The sequence below is a fragment of the Pararge aegeria genome, chromosome 16 (assembly GCF_905163445.1).
Source record: "Pararge aegeria chromosome 16, ilParAegt1.1, whole genome shotgun sequence".
Classification (NCBI taxonomy): Eukaryota; Metazoa; Arthropoda; class Insecta; order Lepidoptera; family Nymphalidae; genus Pararge; species Pararge aegeria.
Genome location: NC_053195.1, coordinates 4,961,576 through 4,986,932, shown reverse-complemented (window position 1 = coordinate 4,986,932; position 25,357 = coordinate 4,961,576). Strand labels below are relative to the sequence as shown.

At 34.3% G+C, this 25,357-nt stretch overlaps 1 protein-coding gene across 2 annotated transcripts in view; it reads right to left on the bottom strand.

Moving 5' to 3' along the window:
- LOC120630330 (protein N-terminal asparagine amidohydrolase) overlaps positions 1–25,357 on the bottom strand; it is a 134,223-nt gene that overhangs the window by 43,518 nt on the left and 65,348 nt on the right. Inside the window, exons 1-2 of one of the 2 annotated variants that reach the window (XM_039899525.1) lie at positions 21,382–21,524; positions 1,676–1,731 (exon numbers count right to left, since the gene is read on the bottom strand). The gene's annotated coding sequence lies outside the window, so the exon portion shown is untranslated. Of the gene's footprint in view, positions 1–1,675; positions 1,732–21,381; positions 21,525–25,357 lie in introns of those variants that run through there. The other variant, XM_039899526.1, reaches the window with a different exon arrangement.

The following is a 25,357-nucleotide window of genomic DNA, read 5'->3' as shown; positions in this document are numbered from 1 at the left end:
TCCGTGCACATTGTCGCAGAATAAAAGGGCATCGAAGAGACAAGGTTTTATTTTATTTATAGTATTAATTTATGGACCATCTCCACCTGATTGTAAGTGGAAAATCTTCGCCTAAGTATAAACAGAGCGACACTTCGAAGGGCATGCAAAGAACACGTCCTACAAAATGCACCATGTGTCCTTCTACCTGAAGCTGGGATAGGTGTTTGTTAAGCCTTATAATTAGCCTGTAATTTAGATTGAGAGAGATAATTTAAGGGGCACTGAGATCAAATTTTGGATCCACTTAATCTTCTACCTACTTTGATACGTTACAATTATTTATAAATGCAATAACGGTTACCGCTATGTCACCAAAGCCTAAAAGAATCAGGAACCGCAACTATCCCTTTCCCATGTACCGCATAGGACGTTTTGTGAGCGTGACCTATCAGATGAGATACAAATCAAATCGTGCTTAATATATTGGTACAACAGGCTAGGCGTCTCATTATTTATTGCGAAATTTTCTTCTATAAGACAATAGAGTATTCGTTCCTAATGACATGGCGTGACGATAGGAACAGATAAAAAAAAAACCTAGAGAAACTCATTGTTTATAAATGTGTGATCGACCAATGCACAAGATTTTGGGCGACTTGCACCAAAACTTAATTATAAATGCGAAAGTTTGTATGGATGTCTGGATGTTTGTTACTCTTTCACGTAAAAACTACTGAACCAATTTGACTGAATTTTGGAATGAAGATAGATTATACTCTAGATTATCACATGGGCTGCTTTTTATTAAAAGATATTGTAAGGTTCCAGCAGGATTCATAAAAATCCGTAAACCGCTTAAGAAGCCGCACGCTGGAATTTTAATATTTCTTAATTTAACTATATTGGTTTGATTTCTATAGACCATTAAACTCTCCCCTTATCAGTTTCGCTACTCGTTGAGCTATGTTGGTAACCCTGGTTCTTCTATGGATCCCCTCGTTTTGGTTTAGGTCGGTTTCGTAGAGATACTCTTAGAGTCCGTCGCAATTATAATAAAACTAGCTGATATCATTCGCGTGGATTAAGGTTTTTTATTCGCGCGGGAAGTCTCTTATTTTCCGGGATAAAAAGTAGCCTATATGCTTTTTATTTTTAACACAATCAATCTCTGTAACAAATTTCAGCCAAATCGGTACAATCGTTGAGACGTGATAGGGAAAAAACATAAATACTTTCGCTTTTATTATATTATAGCTTCTGCCCGCATCCAAGGCTTGGCTCATTAACAATTGATTCTTCGAATATAAGGAATTCCGCAAAGTAACGGCTGCTTCTATCGAATATTCGAACAATCTCGATTTTCCCTGTTTTTTTCTTAACGTGGATAACGGACCAAGCGGCAATAAAAATGACTATAGAGAAAGAGAATGTGATGCCCTATCCGAAGAATTAAAGCTACTATTTATAATTTCTGAACTTTCTCTGGTCAGGTCTGGTGGGAGGTTTACCGTGGCTAGCTACTACCCTACCGACAAAGAGTGTTGAAACTTAGATTTAGAGTTCCGGTACAATGTCGCGTAGAAACCGATATGTACCCTTAACAGGTTAGCCCGTTACCAATAGGTGAGATTGCAGTCAAACTAACTTATAGTGATATTAAAAAAAACAGTGTAACTGCGTGTGCGAGACTTACATTTATAATATGTAGTACTTATACATTCGCGTCTGGGCAATTTGATGATAAATAATCTGGAACAATAAAAAAAAATGTTAAAGAACTATATACAACCAATAAAATAAAATAAAATAAAACAAGCATGTGCAAAAAGGGAGGTCGGGAATAATTAAAGTTGTAGAATTATGATTATTTAGAACTAGTTTAGTTTAGTCGCGGCTTTGGTCGCGTGGTAATTTGAGAACCTTTACCAGGAGGATTAAGGCACCTACCATGAGTACAGAACAATGTTCAGTGTCTTTCCATTTAGATACCACTAACACTATGGGCTTCAGAAGAAGGCTCAGAATCACTCAGCGGGCGATGGAAGGAGCAATGTTGGGAGTATCTCTACGCGATCAGAAATGAGGAGATCCGTAGAAGAACCAGAGTTACCGACATAGCTTAGCGAGTTGCTAAGCTGAAGTGCAAATGGGCGGGGCACATAGCTCGGAGAACCGATGGATGCTTTTCCAGGTCCAATAAAAGCCTACGTTACTCTCTGTCCTTTTAACTAACTCTACATCAAAAAAGCATGTCCATCTTTTGCCTATAAGGAAGCGTGAAGCAAGGACAAACAAACACACTTTCGAATTTATAATATTAAGTAATGATATAGCAACAACAATAAAATCCAAGTTATCCACGAATAAAAAATATCAGAAACAAAGGTAGCCAACATACTAGTAGTAATTAAAACACAATTTAAATACCATACAAAAGATATACAAATGAAAAAACCACATAAATTGGCATAGTAATACAAAACGTTAGAACATGTCTGGCTTGGCTTAGATGATGCGAGATCAAGAAACGCTTTGATTACGATAAAAGTGATCACTTGATTATTTATGCACGTCCGCTGTCCCGCGGTGAATGGCCTACGCAAGACACGAACAGGTTGTATGGGGGCACGGCCAGAGACGAACTTTAGTTTTTACTCCGTTGTCACAACTATACCTGTAAAAAGGAAGAAACAAAACAAATCGATAATATTACTAGAGTAAACATCATGCATATTAGAAAAATCAATCAGAATAAATATACATAGGTACAGTACAGCACTTATTCATTACTAGCTGTCCCGGCGAACTTCGTACCGCGGATCATTTTTTTTTTATTAATTTTATAATTTAATACTTATTATCCTATTTCGGTCTAAGAGGAATCCTAAAAATCAAATATCATAAAAATTGGTCCAGCCGTTCTTGAGTTATAAATGGTGTAACTAACACAACTTTCTTAAAATAAATATATAAAAGATGATATATATATATATATATATAAAAGATGCGACATGAAGAACACAAGGTAATGTCCATCGGCTATATCACTGTTTAAAGTGAGTATCTTAATTAACGATCATCACAACTAGCATCGACAGAAATATTTATTCGGAGTTAGAACGTAACCCTGTTGAATTGAATATCGCACAATACCGTAAAAGTAAACCTATGTTTCTACGTTTTGACAAAGGGTGTACCGGGAAGTAATGAAGCAGCTGTATAAAAATTCAGGTACGGAATTCCTAACGTAAATATTAATAGAGCTTCAATAAAATAAGTCTCATATTTTATAGAACTAGGTATAAAGTTATTAAATTTTCGAAATTAATTTAGCCTTGTGTTCAAATTGTTATTTTTTCAGTTTGTAAACCATTATTTAGTTATTTTTTTATTATTATTATTATTTTACTTTATAACCAATCTATTCTTTGGGACTTATTATAATATATTATATTTTCTATAACACAATTTGAAATATAGAATGTTGCTTTGTTTCATTTCCAATATCCACGATTTAGTTTACAAGTCTGTTGCCAACTGTAGATAACTTTCTATTGGATATACGAGTAAGAAATCTTGCTGCGTCTTTATAAATAACGCTATATTCTGAATATAATATTTGCAATAAAGAAGAGGCGATATCTTCATTACGGAGCGAACAGAATCGATGCTACGTTAATTACAGACTGCTCGCAAACGATGGCCGAGCGATGAAATTAATTTCCAGATACATAGAAGATAGAGGTTAGTGAAACAGTGCATCATTTTATACCAAAAATGTTATTGATCAATACAAGGTATTATCTATGATATTATAACTACTCAATTCTACGAAGTTTTAGTGACTAGCGATTTTTTGATACGTATACTTTTTCATATAATGTCCTTATCTAATGGATGTATTGATAAGATGTTAAACTGTCGTAAAAAATATATTTTTTTTTTATTTACATTTATGTTTTGAAAATCCAACCGTTTATCTCTTACGTGTAGACCCAGTGCTGTAAATTATTCTTCGTTATCGCTGCAGTTTTTTCATAAGGACTTTTTTGTATAGTTAAAAGAGCGGAAAAAAATGTTAAACATAACACTGTGATCAAGTTATCTCAGTTCCGAGAAGTGAACAAAAAAAGGAAAAGACCGCAACAAAATTGTGTTCAATTTAATGACTCCTACCAATGTCTAGACTGTTATATTGTAAAGCTAATATACATAATTTAAAGAAACCTACACAGTATATGCATTAAATAAATACATATTCGAGCGACAACATATTTAAATTTTTATTCATATGAACTCGAATGGCCTTGAAACTTAAAAAGACCACACTCCGTCTAATTTAAGTTAATATTGAAAGAAATGCAATGTAGGCCTATATGCAATGTATTTCAAGTAGGCCTACTTTACAAGCACTTTTGAAACGTCAAGTATGTCTGTTTGTAGTGACTCTACCACCGGTCCGGAAGGAAGAGAAGTACCAAGAAGAGCCGGCAAGAAACTCAGCAGTTGCTCTTTTCCAACGTCAACATTTACAATCATTTTTCTATCTTGCGGGAGATGAAAGTGAAGCTGCCTGCTTCCAATCAACCTTGTCATTAAGAAATTCATCAAATGTATAGTAACCTCGCTGTATTAGATGTGTATTTTACAATTTTTTAAATGTACGCATTTGTCCATAATTATAGTTCGTTTAGTGAAAGTCATGACGCGATTTACAAGACGTTACATATTGTTCCTAGAACAATAGTAACGCTTTAGAAGAACTAACAGTGACCGCTTTATTGAGTAATTTAGACCGATTGCGTGTCGATGTCTGAGTATCGAAGGTTCACATCCAAATCACAGTAATCTCTCGTGGTGTATTATAACCGTTTTCATAAAATAGCACGATCTATCGACCAGCGATTATATAAGATTGGTGCGGTCTGTTCTTACTTCTTATCCGTATTTGAAAGGTTTTGTTTATTAACTTTAAGATTTCTTACCACACCGTCGATTTCCATCAGATATTCTACGGGTTACGTGTATTCGATAGTCGTACGTAATTATTGGTAAGTATCTATGACGATGCGGAATTTTTACAAAAAATCATAAATATGTGTATCGGCTGGGGTTTGGAACGCTCTTCAGAGTTGTATTTTTGCAAATTCTTACAACCTAGGTATTTTAAAACAAGAGTAAATAGGCATCTTACACGTCTACACTTTTCATCAGTTGTGATATTGGTCTGGCGCTAGTTTACTGCCAGTAAACAAAATTCGGCATACCAGCTAAGTGTCCAGACTGCAGAAACCATATATGTACAAGGTTACATATGATATCTGTATTCTGGACACGTTATACGTTATTATAAAGATACTTCGAAGATCATTTTGCGTTGCCAATAATAACGTAATAATACGTCTCATTTGGATAATATAAGAGCATAGGCTTCATCGGTCATTGCAGAGAGATATTTAAGAGCTTTTCACGCCCTTTTCCCAGCTCCGGGCTAGTGATAATTTCTTGATAGAAAAACCTAGTACCTAGCAAATTGTTGACAGACTGGAAAACAAGCAGAAGAATCACGTGATAATCATGCTCACTAGACCAGTTAGGAAGTAAATTAACCAATATAACTTATGTTGCCGCTAACCAACATTTTTTTTTTAAAAACCTATGCATCCTAGTGCGAGCGCTTACGGTGCACTGTGGGCTTAAAAGGCACATGCTCAACCTAAAGCTGCAGGACACAGATCTATGTAGACTCTTTAAGGAGGCTGCGGAGACGCCGCTGCATTTGATCTGTTCCTGCCCCGCGCTGATGCATAAACGCAGCACTCTTTTCGGGAAGCACATAATGCAACCATAGGATGCTAAATTTCTTCCAGCAAGGAAAGTGCTGCTTTTCCTGAAGGCGACCAATGCTTGCCGGGAGATCTAGACAGCGGCGTCACAATAGATCGTAGCCGGTCGACGTGACACCAGGGACCAGGCGAACCTGAGCTGCAAGCAGAAGAAGAAGAACCAACATTTTTGCAATGCTATATTCAAAAAGGTGCAAGACCGGTGTAATTACAGGCACATGAGGTTTCTCTACACCTTAGGTTGATAGACAAAGGGTGCCACGTTGCATGACGAGTTCCTTGCATTCCCTGTAGCTGTGTTTGTAGGCGATGGATTTCCCTTAACGATCAGGCGTGCCATCAGCCTGGTCTCAATTTTTAAAATTAAAAAAAAAACATATTCACAACAATGGGATAGTAGTAGAGAAACGAATATTTAACAATGTACATAAAAACTCTCTCTACATCATAATACCGATAGATAACAGTTGTTCAATGCATCATAGGTAAAGAAATGAGACAATATTGTTTGCGCATCCGTCTGCCACTCAAACCCTATCGCTATGACAAGCGCTATTAATCATTGCGCACACGTCGCATAAAACACTGAGATTATACGACTTATAACTAATGCTGATCGCAGATCTACCAGCACTTGTCGTATGTAGACATAGAATTTATATATAAATGTCCCACAGCTAGCCAGAGGCTTTCTAACTCATGCGTGAAAAAGGATGCCTGTGTAGGTTGGTTTTAACGATTTTATAACCATATATATTTTATATTAGTATTATTTACCAACCGCTTTCCGCCACCGACCCACTGAGTTTTTGCTTCGCTGTTATTTTTGTTCATCTCATAAGGGTATGACCCTATTTTTTTTTACGGAATCAAGAATTGGGCTAACCAACGCATCAATGATTTTTCTAATCCCAGAGCTCAGCGAGTTCTACAAAAAAAAATTAGCCGCCACGGGTCGCCTAGCAGATGTGATAAGTTAAGTTTTTTAATACAATTCATAAAAATAACGTGAAACAAGGAATCATGTATTGCAAAGAACGTACCTATTACGGAAGCCAATTACAACACTGACGCCAACGGCGAGCTCTAATATGGGCGGTATTATTTCTTATCTAAAGCATAACGAAAAAGCTGTACCATTCTGTAACTTTTTCAGTAAGTTGCCTTGTAAACCAAACACACAACGTGACAGCAGTAGTTGTATCATCATCAATAGCTAAGAACCGTCCACTGCTGGACTAAATTCCTGTCCAATAAAAGGGTTTGCCCATAATCACCACGCTGGACATACAGGTAGTAGAACGTAGAGCGCCTTGCTCGTTCTCCGGTATATTCCTTTAGTTTCCTTCGACGCAGGGAGTGGTGACAACTGTATTCGGATCTGCCGTCACCACACGGCAACCTTACTCCTTTGCCCGTTCTCTTTGTCGGTTGTATACCCATCGCTTGTTTCGCATAAAGGTGGCCACCGGATAGCTACAATTAGAAAAGTTAGTAAATAGGGTTAGCCACGTATAGCCACATCTATTAAGACTAAATGGTAGTAACGTTTGTGAATAACGCTGTCTCAATCCAAATATAGCAGATTTGTCCCAATGTTTCGCTTATTCGGTGAATGTTGTGCACAGCCTTCCGTGCATCAACCGATTGATCAACGTTGTATTGAAATGTCAATGTTGAGATAACATCTGACGATCGTTAGGGTGATTTCTTCCGAGAGCACCGCAGTCCACGTCACACTGTATTTACGTTGGGAGTCTACCGAACATTAGCTATTCAATTATGCCGATCTGATAGCGACGTGAGCCTTTCAAGTTTCTACCATTGATACTCTTGAAAAGGATGAACAACAATGACCATTTACAGAAAGGAATAACTATGGATGGGTAACATTAACACGTGCTCAAAATAGAACGGTTGAATACGTGGGCACATAATAGGAGATAGTATTTTACAGTACATTATTCACTTCATCATCACTGATACTGAAAAAGCGATTTTAACTGAACGGTTAAAAGTTGAAATTTACTTGCAGCCAGCCGCGCAGAATGTTTAAGATTATATAACAATGTATTTTGAATGACGATATTGCGAACCAAATTCTCCCTACACCAAATAATACAATTAATTTACAGATTATTAATAAACTTAGCATGACGCGGTTGAATATTTAGCGGTGGGCTGAGAAACGAGCCCCACTTGCCATTGCTCGACAGACGAAAAAAAGCTTTTGATTGTATGTGGTATTAAAACTAACGAATATCTACCTAACTTCAAATCACGCGACACGACTAATATCTAATAATAATCCGAAATCAGACACCACCGTTGTAGCTTTCAAAATCATATTTAAAGTGGCCTGGCTGCGCATCGAATTGCACTAACCCTTCGATAATTGCTTTTTTCTTAGGGTAAGTAAATATATAATAATAAATATAGTAGGACAATACACACATCGCCATCTAGGCCCCAAAGTAAGCGTAGCTTGTGTTATGGGTACTAAGAAAACTGATGAATATTTTATGAATAACATACATAAGTACTTAAAATATACATATAAACACCCAGACACTGAAAAATATTCATGCTCATCACACAGACATTTTCCAGTAGTGGGAATCGAACCCACGGCCTTGGGCTCAGAAAGCAGGTTCGCTGCAAACTGCGCCAATCGGCCGTCATCAGGGTATATAAACTACAACCATACTATTTGACCCAACATGTGTCGCGCGGCGTCACCCCAGGTAATGTTTCAAGTGTGCCCGGTTTTTTAGAAAGTGGAAACCTTTGTCCGGGAGACAGACGTTGATCAAGATGTTTATTTGAATACGATAAGCTAATACAAATTCGTGATCCATCAATAAGAGCGCAGGAGGGTGTAAAAACAGTCGCGAGCGCGTCTTCTATTCTCGAATAAAGGCTCGTTACGCGGTCTTATGAATGATGGATGACCGTGGCTAACTTGCATCAACACTAGATAACTGCTCCGCAATTACATCACATATTCCCATCAGCGAAGATTTAAAACTGATTGCAATGTTGTACTCAAGTTGGAAGGGATTAATCTAGTATGTTAGTATGTATCAAGTGATTGACAAGTCCGGGTCGATAGAATCGGTCGTCATAAATAACACCGCCACCGCTAGTTAGTACACATTCATTGGTACAAATGTAACGCTCACTTTAGTTACAAAAAGTAAGACGATACAGTTGGTGATCGATGGCATCATAAGCTTCATAATATTAACCAAAGTGATATCGGATGACATTAACTAAAATCATATCAATTGCTAGATGTAGATATTGCATCCGATTCCGGACGATCCGATTAAGGACAAGTAGTTTTAGTATTGTTGATAAACTAAACAACTAATCTCCGTGTAGTAGTACTAGTGACAGTAGTAAATTAAAAGCCCAAGAAAGATTTATTTATTTTACATAAACCAAGATACACTTGAAAATCCGCCCATAGATGATGGAGTTATGCTCAAGCATACATAAAAACAATTGAATTTTTGAATCCCCGTTTTTGAAGGAAGTCGGTTAAATACATAATAATTGAAAGCGAACCAATAAGTTGTATAATATGTCCGGGCAATGAATTCCTCTGACGCCATTATGATATAAAGCCAATGCGCCAACACATTGCCGGCTTTTGAGAGATTTATTTATCCATCTCTATTGAATAACTAGAAACGGCGCATAAGCTAAGCTGGCCTCTTTGCAATTACCGGAAGAAATTATTAGAAATGATGGGTGATTGGAGAACCCAGGATGAGGATATGCTCAGGGTAATATAACTTTCTCAAATTTCAACTTGGGCGACGACGTTTCAATTTATGATAGCCATCAATAGATCCCATCACTAATAATTCCTTTTGAGATAAACATTTACAATCCGTAAACATTGATGTATAGAGGTAATTTATCGTGATCAATGGAAATCATTTTATACTCATAATGAAAGAAGTGCTAAGTGGTGATGGTGACAAATGTGCAGAGATATTTTAGGAGCGATTACTTGGGCGTCAAGTTAAACAATAAACATTGTTAATGTTTTAGTTTTGAGTTCTATACCGATAGACAGCTTAAGGAGGTATGCACGGAATATGATCGAGTTACGAAGCTAAGGTTGCGAAAGGTTGGACTTGAAGCTTACAGCTTTCATGCTAAGCTACATCCATCCTCCAAAACCGATAGACTCAACGTCTGATGTCCAATTATCGGTCTAAAGATCTTAGACTGAAAATGAGCAACTTAGTCGAGTCTATGTAGTATATAGAGATAGAGAAACAATTCTATCAGTAGAATTAGTCAATCGGTAGAGTTTATAATTTTATGAATTAAGTAAAGAGCTATAAAGTTAAGATCAATTAACTTCGAAGCTTTCAATGAATTGTTTTCCATAATTAAATTCCCACGTTCCAGTCACCTCCTGCTACAAAAATATCACCCAGTATGCCAACGATGCGTATATCAAGAATGTGATGAAGAGGTATGTAACACATTGGCTTTTGCACACTTCCAACATTTATCTATTAGGACATTAATTTAATTAATTGCCACTACAATCCATACATGTCTCCGCAAATCTGCGTCATTTGTTAATAAATGCTTGTCTCTAACGGGAAAAATGCTTGTGCTACATTAGAAAGTAGGTAGAAGATATCCCGGGCGCTGCGCGCAGGCATTTGTTGCAGTTAATAAATTAAAACTATTGCGGACGGATAAATCTTCGTTTCATCGAAGACATAAATAATGGCACTGCGTTTATCGTATTCAAACCTCTGCATATGATAAATACATTAAACGTCAACCATTGATATATTTGTATTAGATTCAATCAATGAAAATAAAGACTTTTCGCTTTAATGCATTAATTAAATATATGTTCAGCATTATAGCAGATATTTTTGTTTAATGGACTAGCAACAATCAGAAGTGGGATTCATCACCACCCGTTATTATCCAATCGAAATGATAAATTTGCATAAAAAATATAAAGGCTAATTATAGTCGTGAAATTATTCGGAGTACATAATTCCTTTTGTGATTGTCTACAGTAAATACTAGATGTATATATGTAATGTAGATGTATATCTAATCAAAATTAGGATAAAATAAGTGTCAATTTTTGATGGTAACATAAACAAAGAATAAAAATTAGGTTGTAAACTAAGTTGAAGAAATTACCCACGAATCGTGTCACAGCCACAATATATTACAGAAGACGTCAGCCACTGAAGGGCCAATAAGGGTGCGACCGTTACTTCGTGGCCAATAAATCCAGAAACTAACGACAGTAATAAGGAACTGCGCTCAGGCGTCCGTCTCCCGTCAAACGAACAAGCTCATAAACAGCCACGCGTCACTCAGCCTGCCGATAAATCAGATTCGTTTATAACCGTAAACATACACGCAGCTATAAAATGTTGTACAATATACTTACAGCGAAACAATGATGTATTTTTCTTTCAAGAAAATCTAGGATAGGTACATTAAATAACACAGGCTAAATTGAAGACAAAAAAACTATTTGATGACTTGATTTTGTAATAATTAATAAAAAAAAAAACGTAAATCCGCACCAAAACAAATATTTATTTCTTCACTTTTCGTTTCCTTAATATTATATGAAAATGTCTTGGGGTGAAAACTTGGATAGGTTCAGAGAATTTCCACCTCGAAAATTATTAAATTTAACGATGGTTGAATTTAAGAATATCGATAAACAATAAGAGTACGAATTTACATAATCTGATTCTCACACAATAAATAAAAGTGGGAGCCTTGTTCAACATAATATAGTGTTGCTATAATAATAAACGGTTCATTTAAGAAATCCAAACTACAACGGAAGATAAATGGTAGAATAAAATAGACCAGTCAATGAGCGGTTACGATATAAATTTAATACGAGGCGCCGTGACTCGAAATCAATATAGGAATAAGTAATTATAACGGAGAATCCATATTGAACATCAGAGCTACCATTCAGTATATTTAAATTGCCGTCTGAATGCCTTTCTACGCTACCATCTCAAGTATCATCAATATCATAAGGCAGAACATATCGTAAAAAAATTTAAAATGTTTCCGTATTAAATCTTGATAAATGATCATAACCGTTTTTTTCATGGTTTGTGTGTTTAATAAAAACTAGTTTTAATGGTACACTCCATCGACTTCTACGTTTTACCGATCTTGAAATAAAAATTTAACATGGTTTGTTTGTATCAGTTACGCTTTACTGGCATGCGATTGGACAAGCACTATTTTAGCCTTTATTTTTCAACAACTAATAAACTTGCTTTTAAATTATTGTTTTAATGATTTTTGGTTTTGAATTTGGAAGTTACTTGCAAAACACTTCTTTACTTTTAGCTCATTCGCCATATTTTAACGTTGGTTTGTATTTCCCAATTTTACTATTGTTTTTATATTTTATACAGGTATTGTGGGCAATAATCTATATGGCAATAATCATAGACAAGTTAGGTTTTATGCGGTGCCTAGTAAAATAGATTGCTAATTGGTGTATGCCTAGGAATCTTCTTTGATTACTTAGGCATTGCATTATACATCGTAAGTGAAAACGGGCATAATGATAAAGATACAATGATCAAGGATGACATCAAGCGTTCACTCGCAGCAGATGTCTCTGGCCGGATATTAGTCATGCATACACGCACAAAACCATACATTGATGCGAGTGCGAATTGAGAGAGATGCATTAATTGTAATTGAAGACTTCCCGTCGGTTACACCGGTCTCTCTTAATTAAACGGCTAAGCCAAGACGCAAGATGTCAAAATCAAGAATCTTAAATTTTTTTAATGAAGCTGTGCAAGATCTTAATTTAAGTACTGGCCTTTGACTTAATTTTTTTTAACTGACGTGTTTTATTCTCATTTTTTTTTTTATTATAAAATAAATATTTCGTAATTAAAAGTGAAACTGTACAATTAACGGCATAAAATTCAAAAAGTATCTGAAGTTGATTTTTTTTTTACTTGTTCTATAATTTAAACAATATTTTTGTTACTTCGTAGCTTATTTTCAAATTGGCAAGAAAATAATAAAAACACACTTACACTATGAAAATGTATTTTTATTGTATTTGTTTTTATTTATTTTATAACACTTTTTTAACTTCCCGCTAAGAAAATTAAAAATTTCAAAAGTTGGGAAGTTATTGGTTCATTGGATCGCGAGTGGCGGCATTCGAAAGGGCTTTACGAAACTTGAAAATTTTGAAAAACTGTTTTTTTAGAATAACTTTTAAACGGCTCTACCGATCGATCCCAAAAACTAATCAGCTCTTATGCTTGATAAACCCCGTCATTCGCCGCAGGTCCGGTCAAAATCGGTTAACACATTAGGTACACCAACATTAACCATCAGTATACATTATAAGACAAGATATAAAAAAAAAGAGTGTAGCAACAACATTGTTGTGACCTTGTGCATTATACGAGTATTTTTGTTGCATTTTAAATTATTTTTTTAATAAAATGAATTTAATTAGAATATAAAAGTAACTAAAGAAAATAAAAGAAATAAAAGCTTCGTTGCTGAAGTGATTAAAAGAAGAAGTTGTGTAGGGCATATATTGAGGTTGTGTTTAATACGAATTTGAGATTAACGGCCGAGATCCAAACATATGTAGTCACGTCTAGGCTATTAGAAGGCTTAAGGACTGAAAGACATGCGAACATCAGCATTTGCATAAGCAATGTGATTGCCTAAACATGAGAGTATTGGTCAATGCAGGTAGGTTTGTAGACAAACTGACTTTTAAATTACTTTATTCTTTTTCTAATTAGAGGGTTAAAAAACCGTTACATTCAAAACTTTTATTAAAATAGCATAGATAACAAAAAATACCGTTGATTTAAAAAAGCACCTCTCCTTTCCATCCAATCACTTCTGGAGTACCACAAGGATCAATAGTGGTACCTGTTATCACCTAAATACGTATCTTAAAACAACATCTAACGTCGCAGATGACACAGTCATCTTAGCCCAAAGCAGATGTCCCGAAGAAGCCTCGAAGATCCTTCAACGTAGTTTGAACGAGATTGACATATTGCTAACTGAAAATAAATTATGTAGTTATAATTATTATTTTTAATTTAAACAATAGCATTTACGTTACATAAGCTTTTATGAGATTGCCAGGTTTCAAAATATTAAGCAAAATTGCCTAATTAAATAATTTATTTACATACTTTACATAAAACAAAACACGACTGTCCAGTCCAGTCTTGCCATATTACGTTGCGAGGAGGTTTTAGTGCTTCAGAATTTCCCAATTTCTTAACTTAAGAAGACACAATGCACTACATAAAATAAAATAAGTGATTACAAAAAAAGAATTATTTTTATTGGGGACATCTGTAACTTAAAAATACCATAGTTTTTATAAAACCTTAAGGATTACAAAACGAATCTAGATTCGTTGTCACCTGACGTTAGTTTTATGTAAACGAATCTAGATTAGTTATCACCTGACGTTCCTTAGCCTATTATAGGTCTAATAGAATTAAGATGAATTTTACGCTGCGAGGAAGTTTAAGTGTTTCAGATTTTCCGAAATTCTTAACTTAAAAGGACAAAATTTACTTGTTACAATGCTCTACATAAAATAAAATAAGTGATTCTTTTAAAATTATTGAAATACAATACAAAAAAAATTTCTTTAACTTAATAAGTTATAAGACCATAGTTTTTTTATAAAATGTAAGCTTATAAAACTAACCTAAAACATTAAGGATTACAAAACGGATCAGAAAGCTTAGCATTTAATCACTTTAACTAGGTACTTAGTTTTAAGTGACAAGGTCAGATTGCGATAAAGAAAATACAACCTTAATTGCTTTACTTAGTTTCATGTAAACTAATCTAGTTATCACCTGAACATCCAAAGCCTATTATAGGACCAAGAGAATTAAGATGAATTTTTATTTTAATTGGTCCTCTATAAAGTGTATCTTCAAAATTTCTGATTTAGATTGGAATTGGCCCAAATCGGAGGTACAACGTAATCATCATCATCATATCAACCCATTACTGGCCCCCAACGGGGCACGGGGCACGGGTCTCCTTCCACATTGAGAAGGGGTTTCGACCGTAGTCCAACACGCTGGCCCAGTGCGGATTGGTGGACTCCGCACAAATTTGAGAACATTATGGAGAACTCTCATGTATACAGCTTTCCTCACGATGTTTTCCTTCACCGTTGAACCAAGTGATATTTTAGTTGCTTAAACCGCAAACTACTTAGAAAAGTTAGAGATGCGTGCTGGGATTCGGCCCCCCGAAAGTGAAGTCGAGCTCCTACCCATTGGGCTATCAACGCATCAAGTACAAAATACAAAATACTTACTACTACTGCAATATTATATTGTCGCTACGTTATCGTTATATTCAAACATATATCTTTATATGTTTGAATATTACATGTATACTTTTACTACACACACTACTTTGCATACATTCACGACACACCCTTTATACATATCTGCATATAGGTACACATACAGCACTATGAACATACTTGCATGCTATAATTATAAATTTTATTTTTAATGTCCTGTTGTTAAAATCTCTCACTATTTGCTCGTTGTGTATTTTTTCCTGTACGATTGAGGAAGGCTGACTACTGAAACACAGTTTATACTAGTTCAGTAGTCAATGGACAATTGGATTTTTTTACAATTACACAGGTATTTTGCTATGTAAATGTACCTACCTAATAACTAATAACTGTAACCTATAAATATTATACATCTAAATAACTTGTGAAGTTTTTACATATTTGTATTTTGTCGTTGCTATGTGTACAATATGTAATTAATTATAAAAAAAAAAAGTAAGTAATGTGATATCACAAAATAACTTAATAATATTAGAAATGCTAGTTTGTTTGTTCTTGCTTAACATTGTAAATCAAACTAAAGAAAACAATCAACTTAATTTTGGCGTAGCGTTAGTAGAAAGGACGGATATACATACGCTTTTATCCTTGGAAAACAAACAGTTCCCACGGAATTATTAGAAAACCATAATAAAAGCGAACGAAGAACGCGGGCATCAGCCCAATGTAATAGAGAAGATCATAGCAATTTCACAGTTAGTTACATTATTTCGGATGTACATTGTGTATTGTTTATAAATAAACAATGATGTACTCACAAACCGTATTGTATAGAGAAGAATACATACTTATTGGGACATCGATGTCTCAATAGCGACTAATGAACATAAAGATCAGACACTCGCAATCCGCAGATGCATCGTTTGTAAGAATAATAAAGACTCAATTTGAATGAATGTTACTTACTAAGTTCTACTAAAATTCCAATATTGGAATATTGGTGCTATTTTCCAACAAACAAACACATTTGTACAGTTCGTATGGAAATAAAAAAGATTCCATTTTTATGAATTTATGTGTTATATATTCTTATCTAGCAGAATATTTATTTACTTATTTATACTTAGTAATGTGCCAAAATTTCAACATTGGATATGCAGGGTATAATGGTCCACCTATCACATTTGTTTTATAAAGACTCCATTTTAATTAATGAAAATTCTTAGTTCTTTTAAAATTTCGGAATACTGGTGTTATGTATCACCGGATACGTCAAACACGTTTTCATGGACTACCGTGAAGAAATACCTTCTTATATCCAATATAAAATTGTTTTTTTTTATTTGCAGTTATTTAATTTCCTTATTCCTATATATGAAATGCTTTTTATCACTAACATTTTCACTAGCAAACTCTATGGTCAATTCGTGAGTGGTTTTTTATTTTACGGTCATTTAAACGGTAATAAATTTTCGGTCAATAAGATAGTATTTAAACAGCTTCCTTTATAAATTAAAAAACAAACGCAAATCTATCTAGAATCTTATGATGCTGGGTATTCAAAAACAATGTTCGAATATCATAAACTATTATCAAATCTAAAAAGGTTGCCACTTTTATTTTAGATTGTGTTTAAATTTTATTACAAAATTTGTAAGAAATAGAGTGGAAATGATAAAAAGTTCACAGAATAGCCAGGCATTTTAAGTCGCGTATTAAATTCAAATTCAAAAATGTTTTATTCATGTAACTACCCTTATCACAGGCACTTATGAAGCGTTTATACATTTAACACACATGTTACACTTATGTTAGTGATGGTGACAACTGCATTCGTTAACTTAAAATTAAAGCTAGGAGGGTTCCAAACGAGCCCTGGTCTAAGAAGAGCCAACAACAAACTTAGCCGAGTTTCTTTTTCTGTTATCACCATCTCACAGTCTAGTTAATGTTGAGCTATGTAGTTGGAGCTAGTCATAACCAAGCTTTTTTCCATACATGTAATCCTTAATATTATTATAGGATATATCTATAAGCTTACGTTTTATATAGACTTTGAACTTATTGAGAGACAACTCAATATTATTTTGCAACGTACTGAAATCGAACCCGGTCATGCCACGCACAACAAGAATTATGTAAGAACTGCATCAACATCATAACTTCTATAATTGGGCAGTAAAATGGTGCTTAAGTCAGGTCGACTAACAGCTTTACGGTACTTATTGTAATTGTTTAACTGGTCGGTTCTTGTCCTCTATTATTTCTAAATAATTTAAACAGAAATGGTTATACGTCTACCATATAGTCAGTTAGTTAGTCAATTAGTCAAATATATGTTTTATTTCATAGCTCACGGATATAAATTAGAAAAAAGAGTTGTCGACTTGGCTGCAAAGTATTCTATTTTTAACACTAAATTAGACTTTAATTATACAATCGACAAGAAATTAACTAACGGATACTGTAAACTGCTTCAAAAGCCGTTGTGCGGTTCAGGAGGAATTAGGGAATAAACAGACTCGAAAAGCGACTGTGTTTTATATTATGTAGCGAAGTCACAGAGATAGAGAGGAAAAGAGATTGAGGACGAATTGAGAACCTCAATGCAGGCTTCATTAAAACCCAACTCAACATTGTTTATACGCGTGGCTTTGTTATCAAGTAGTTTTATTGACCATTTGTTTATAAGTATTTTCTTAACTAGCCTTCATAAAGATAACTTAGCATAATTAAGTCGTATCGCAATTATTGTTTTTTTTAAACCGTGCTAATAAGTGTTGTTATTGAAAAATTAATCAACTGAAAATACCTTTTGAGATTATAAAAATCGTGATCAAGAGTGAGATGAAAGGGTATTAACCTACATATAGAGACAAATAGGAAAATGATAAAGTAGATTCATGACCCAGATCTATACAGCAACATTAAGAGAAACATAATCCCGATATTTTGCCGTATGTAATAAGGCAAAGAAAACCCACCCAAAAAGATTGATGATCCATCAATCGGGTAACAATTTTATACAAGAAGTAACTCTCTCGGAGCGATTACATATATTAACTGATTTCGAGTTGTTTCTTGATTAAAGCAACATCTTGATTTGATATATGGCCTACTATTACCGCTTGAAGCAGTTCAGTTTTTCAAATGACTGTTTTATATGTCATATCTTGAAGATTAAATTAAGCATCAAAATTCTATAACAAGAGCGTCAACTACATTAAAATAATACTACAGCCAGAAATAATGAAGTAGAATCATTATTAATACACTTGGATAAGATGTAATGTTTGCACGAAAGAAGAATATGTTTTTTATCGTCCTGCTTCTTCCAAATTTTTTTTTTATATTTTGATGTTTGTTGAACGCTCAAGATACTTTTGTATAAATTGTATTTTTCAAACGCAAACTTTAAATTTTCTTATATAATTTCTAAAAGTCTAATTTCTGGAGTCCAATTTTTTCTCAGCAACGAAAAGTTTTGCGCATGTGCGAGCAAATATTTTATTATGTAAGCTCCTCCTTCTAAGCAACAGGTTGTGAGAAAGTTAAGGAAAAAGTAGATTGGGGTCACAAAACTTAGATCGAATGGCTCGACAAAAAGAGAAGGCGCCAAAACTGTATGAGGCGTTGAGAGGTGTATGTACGGTAACGTACAATGTGTTATTACGTCAAGAAGTACCAATAAATATATCTTATCATTTTAAAGTTATAATTTGTTTCATATCCACAAACTTAATACATTATGTGCAACACTGAACATTGAAGCGATAAGGCAACCTTTTATAAATATAAAATAAATTATTATAAAATAAGTATTCGGCTTCTATTTTTATCTCTTTTTCTTTCTTCGTGTGGTGTACAACTAAAGAGTAATAATAATAATAATAATTGAAGAAATGGTTGATTTGTAAGTAATTTGTACTTTACGTTTGATGTTTAGCATCAACTGACGGTTTATTTTAGAGCCAACGTAGTTTAGATAAGTAGTTACGGTGCGTGAAAAAAATGTTCGAAAGCTGGAAGGGTGTAACATGAAAAAAAAATAAAAAGTAGTAAACACGATAGGGAGCTCGATAGCTCAGCAGGATCAGAACATTGTAAGACACGACCGATTTAAAGGTGGTTAGTACCTACTTATTATTCAGAAAAGATACCAGTTAAAACGCTCGTGGGAAGCCAAACAACATATGCGATGAAGAAAGTGCACCTAAACCGCTGGTGCAGTTCTTCTTCTGTAATAAAGCACCCGAACTCTAGGTATTTAGTGTTGCTGTGTCCAGGTTGCTAGAATTATGGCCAACCACTCTAAAATGAAGTATTTATTTGACAATTTATATCAATTAAAAAAAAATTTTGGCCATGCCAATCTTGCTACGACAAAATTACGTTTGAGGAAAACAAGCTTGACTATTAGTCACAGGAATCATTGTTTATTTTTTCATGTCATTAGTTTGTATTATTTGAGAAATACATTATGCATACCATGTGCCGCAAAAATTGTGATTGCACGTTTGATTTGGAATTTCCAAACCCAGGTTTATGACGACTTAGTCTATTTTTTTAATTTATTATAGTTGCAATTAAAATATATTACCATACATGGGTAATGAAACTAATTTTACGAAAATTGATTAAAAGTGAGAAAGACCAATTATGTATCAGAGTTGGGCCACTCTTGAGTTTTGATGAAAACAACGGTAAAAATATACGAAACGTACTTTGTATTACATAATTTAAAAAGCAAAAGCTGACGTGTAACGCAATTACGAAATACTTTTGGAGGGTGAATAAGTAAATCTCATAAGGATAACCCTGTAAAAGTATTTAATCAAAAGGAGCAAATTTATTTGTATATACAATCGAATTCAAAACCTTCTAAGCGTTTACTTATGATAATCCTATTGATTGAAGATAAAAGACATGTGCATAGTTACTAGGCTACGCGTAGCTAATAAAGTAAATTTTGCGTAACTAATAAAGTGCAGTTAGGGTTGTATCTGATTTCATTCAGTAAAAACCATTAGCGTTTCGGTTTCGAAGAAAAGTCTCAAAGACAGTAAATAATGTACCTCAAAAGCCTGTGAAGTATTATTTCGGTTTTCATTTACACGTTGTATAAAGACAATTTGCAGTCAAAAAAAAAAGTTGCTTATTTAAAAAACAAAGCATTTCATTTCTTAACTTTTAAACCTTATTTTGCTTGAAATTAAAATAATATCCATAAAAGATTTTTTAAACAAATGGACTTTAAACGTGATGATGACGCATGGGGGGCCTGATTTTGGGCCGTCTCCTTTGAAAGATATAACTTCAACATATAAATACTACATATTCATTCTAGCAATTATAAAGCATGTTCAATTAAGAAATTTACCGGCTTATTTAATAATGAAGCGGTAATCGGATATAATATGATTTCTTTTTGTTGTTAGAGACGCAAGAATCTTCCATTAAATTACAGAGTAGATACTTCAGCTTATTTAGTACTTTGTAATAAGTGACGGACATGCATTTATAAATAGACTGGTTATCTATGAAGTGATAAAGGTTAAGATTAATTATTATTGGAATAAAACAGTTAAGTGATAGCGTTTCGTTTTATTATATAAATGCTGAGCACAAAAACAATACCTATAAGTGATGTTAAAAATATTTCTATAGCATGCAATAAAATTACTCATTTCATGTTGTAGGTACACTTCGAATTTTAAACTAAAGCTATTTTTTTTTTCTTAATATCTACAGGTCTCTTTATTTTAGTTTTTTAGTTTATTGAAGATCTGGTAGTATAAGAACATTTAGAGGACAACCCCTAGGGAAAGAACAAACGTCGAGTAAGTAACGACGGGTAAGAGTCAGTCAATCGGTCACTTTTAATTTATAGTAATATGTGCATCAACTTAAAGTCCATTAAGTTAAAATTGTTCACAGTTGAGAAACTATTGTCTTTAAATGGATATGTGGAATGGTCATTTTGTATGAATGGTATGTGTATGGGTAAATATAAAGTTTACGCTATTCCATTCATAAAACTGACAATTCTCAGCTCCATGATAAGCGTATCATGCAAAATGTTAAACTCGAATTTGGTGCTCGGACTAGATTATAAAAAGTGGTATCTAAAGCATAATAATTTAAGTGATCACATTAAACAAAAAATTTACTTACAATAACGAAATAATTGAAATCTTCGCTAAACAATACACGATATGACAACGTCCAAACACGTAAGTTCCAACACAGCACTCAGTTCAAACTTTTAATATCACGATACATAAAACCGTTAGCGGTAACAACGACCGCTCGCTATGACGTCTGGACATGGAATGGTGCCTTGATGATGGCTAGCGAAAGACAGGGGAGTTTGGGCGCGAGGGGTGCGGGGGTGATGTAGGCGGGGCATCGCAGGTGTATCAGAAACGATGATGTATCGCAACTTAACATTCGAACACGCCTCACTGTCACGCGCGAGGCGAAATTTTGTCATTCATGAGGCGATAATTGTTTGTTAGATGGTAATATCGATTTCATATTGATGTTCGAGGATGTTTATTAATTGTTATGACTTGTTCTTTGTCAGAGATGGTTAAATTTAAATAATTCCCCTTCTACATCTCGATTGGCATGTTCGGCTTAAGAACACGGCGGGTTTGATTCCGGGGTCGGTCTTATAAATAATCTCAATAACAGCCCGGAGTTAAGAATTGGTGACATTAGGCCGTCGAGTCGGTCCGTTTATTACCGATAAAGTAATAATCGTTAAAACTCGCCAACCCGCATTGGAGCAGCGTTATGGGTATATGCCTTAAAACCCTGAGGTTTTAAAAATTCGACGTTTTTACTACTTATGTGCAAAATATAAAAAAAATCTGTTTTAGTGTATACTTATTATACTTATACCTACCTACATGCCTATATGAAACTATAATTCTGTCTATTTGTAGTATCTCTCCAAACAGGCAGATAAGGTTTTAAGAAAAACTACTAAGTGCGAGTAGAACTTGCACACGAGCGGTTCCGTACAAAGGTGCAATTTGAAGCACTGCATATTATTAACGTGGTTAAGATCGAGCAAAAAACACGTTACTTTGATGACCGCCCTGACGCAGCGGTGAGCGCTGTGGGTTTGAATATGATTTTATACATATATACATAGATATATATATATATATATATATATATATATATATGCAACGTGTTTTGTTATACTTTCCTATATATGTATGTATATATATATATACATATATTGTAAAGTATAATATAGAGATCATAAACTTTCTAGAAATATAAAATAACTTACGTGTAGAAAATAACATATACACATATGGAGTCTCTCTCGTTTTTGTAAACAATTCTTCTTCTGTGCAAATTTAAGCAGTTATAGAAAAATCAAAATATTGTGTTTTGAATTTATATATTTAGAATGTGCTATGTTCTAATAAACAAATTTTAGGATTATCTACAGATTTAGCACCCGTTTAGATCTCAATTCTTGCCACCACTTCTCTTTACTACCCATATTCTTCATAAGGAACTTGGCTATAAATTTTGTTTTTATAGGAGTTCTATCTTTACAATAGTATTATATGATTTTATGAGACATGGTCGCTAACTATGGGCCTCATAAGAAGGCTCAGAGTCACTCAGCGGGCGATGGAGAGAGCTTTGCTTGGAGTATCTCTACGTGATCAAATCAGAAATGAGGAGATCCGCAGAAAACTAGAGTTACCGACATAGCTCAGCGAGTCGCGAAGATGAAGTGGCAATGGGCAGGGCACATAGCTCGGAGAACGATGGACGTTGGGGTCTTAAGGAGCTGGAATGGCGACCCCGCACCGGTAAGCGCAGCGTAGGTCGGCCAACGAGGTGGACAGATGACATCAGGCGAGCCGCTGGAGGCAAGCGGCCGTGTATTGTGAAACTCGCTACAAAAGATCTATGTCCAGCAGTGGACTTCGTTTGTTTGACATGATGATGATGATGACGATATGATTTTTATTTAAATGAGTTATTTATTGTATAGTAGGTAATGTCGACTATTAAATTAGTGCAAAAAAATGTAAATTTCCATATATTTTTCTCATTCATACATTTATGGTCTGCAGAACATTTCGATTCTATATAGCTGATAAAAACTCGACAGCTTAAACACGACTGGTGTTGATGACTGTCGATAGCACACAAGATAAGTATAGTATGCTTTATAGAAGTTGGTATAACATTTCTGGTTCCGTAGAGTTCGTGTAAAACAAATTTTAACGTTTGATAACAGATATAAAACTGGTCTCCCAAGTAACCAAAGTATTAATCTATATATATAATAATAAGAAAGTTGTGTTAGTTACACTATTTATAACTCAAGAATGACTGGACTAATTTTTATGATATTTAATTTTTTGGATTCCTCTTAGACCGGAATAGGATAATAAGTATAAAAATATAACATACATAAAAAAAAAACATCCGCGGTTCGCCGGGACAGCTAGTGTTTTATAAAACACGATAACAATTATTATGTGGAACTAAAAGTTTTTGATTAAAAGGAATATTGTTGAATTATCAAACGGTCAACGACAAATTAATTGTTTTTTTTTGTGAAATAGATAAGGCTTCAATTAGTACTTATTTCATATTGTAATACTAAATCTTAGGTAACATCCAAATATCTTTTAAAATTTATTTTAACTCTTTTAATGATAATTTTTTCTCCTTTATTATGACTAGCATAATTTGCTAAGCATCCATATTAAAGTAATTGAAAAGCATCCCGTGAATCCAGAATCGAGAACTACAGAAAAACAATAAATCCATTAGGAACATCCCTTAATATGATTTAAATCTCATATTATCGTTCTTCCACTTATCACGGTCTTTAGCTCTTTTTGGCCAGTATTTTAAATTTGCATCAAGTTGGTCGCAAATATTAGTTAGGATTTAATGAACGTACATAACGCGTCCCATCCCAGACCGATCCGATGTTACCGATCTGAAAGAGGAACCCCAAAAATCAATTTTAATGACACACTAATTTTAATGCGTCTCTCATCTCCACTTTATCTTGATGCGTTATAATACTTGAAGTATTGACAAAAACCGGCCGAGCAGTCTCGACTGTCTTGAGTTATTCTATTGATAATATCTTATCTCGCAACTGCACCCACTAACTTTCTTTTTATTGCTGTTTACTGCTTTGTGTTGACAAACAGTGCCGTATTCTTAAGGACTCGTTCACTGACTGAGATTGTGTAATAAGTAATTTATTTGTTTTGTTTTTATATATTTCTCTTGTTTAATATTGGTAAAAATGTTTAATTATAATAATAATAAAATTGCTTGTGGTAATTAGGTGCTTTAGGTTTAGTTTCTAGGATTAGAGCGCCAACTTGCCAACTTGCTTGAGTTTGGAGAGATGTTAAATGTAAAGACAAGCATCTAAACGTATCAATAAATATAAAAAACAAGAAATTGTTGCTGGATTTTGTTGTGGGCTTCATGCCCCACGGGGGGATTTGAGATCTTATAAGTTGGAGGTTCCGGGTTCATGGTTATTATTATGAATTTTCCCAGGTCTGGAGGCTTCGGCCTTGGCTGGTGGTAAGTGATGGAGTATGTTAAAACCATACCTTTAATCGGTTTGCTCGACACATCGTACCGGAACACTAAAACGGTAGGGTGGTAACACGAAATCGCTATTAGGTACTACGTTAATATGCTTAAGAAAATAAAATGCCTGTAACAGAGTCTTCAAAGTAATAAGGGTTTACTAAATGGGAGTTATGAAGTAAAATTGTTAAAAATTTATATTCCATTTACCGGAGGAAACTTATTCTATATCGGGATAAAAAGTATCCTATACGTTGTCCCGGAATATCAGCTACCACTATACCAAATTGTATTTAAATCCGTTCAGTAGTTTTCACGTGATGCCCGGACAGACAGACAGACAAAAATTAAATAAAAATCTGTTTTGGACTCAGTATCGATTATTAAGCGTCCCCGATCAAAATTTTCAAAATATATTGAATGTACAGAAATCGTCCAGTTTCAGTTCTAGTATAGATATTTCACCACGAATTCCACTAGCCTAATGGCGAGTGAAATGCAAAATTAAAAAAAAAAAAAAAAACATGTTCACAATTCTGTA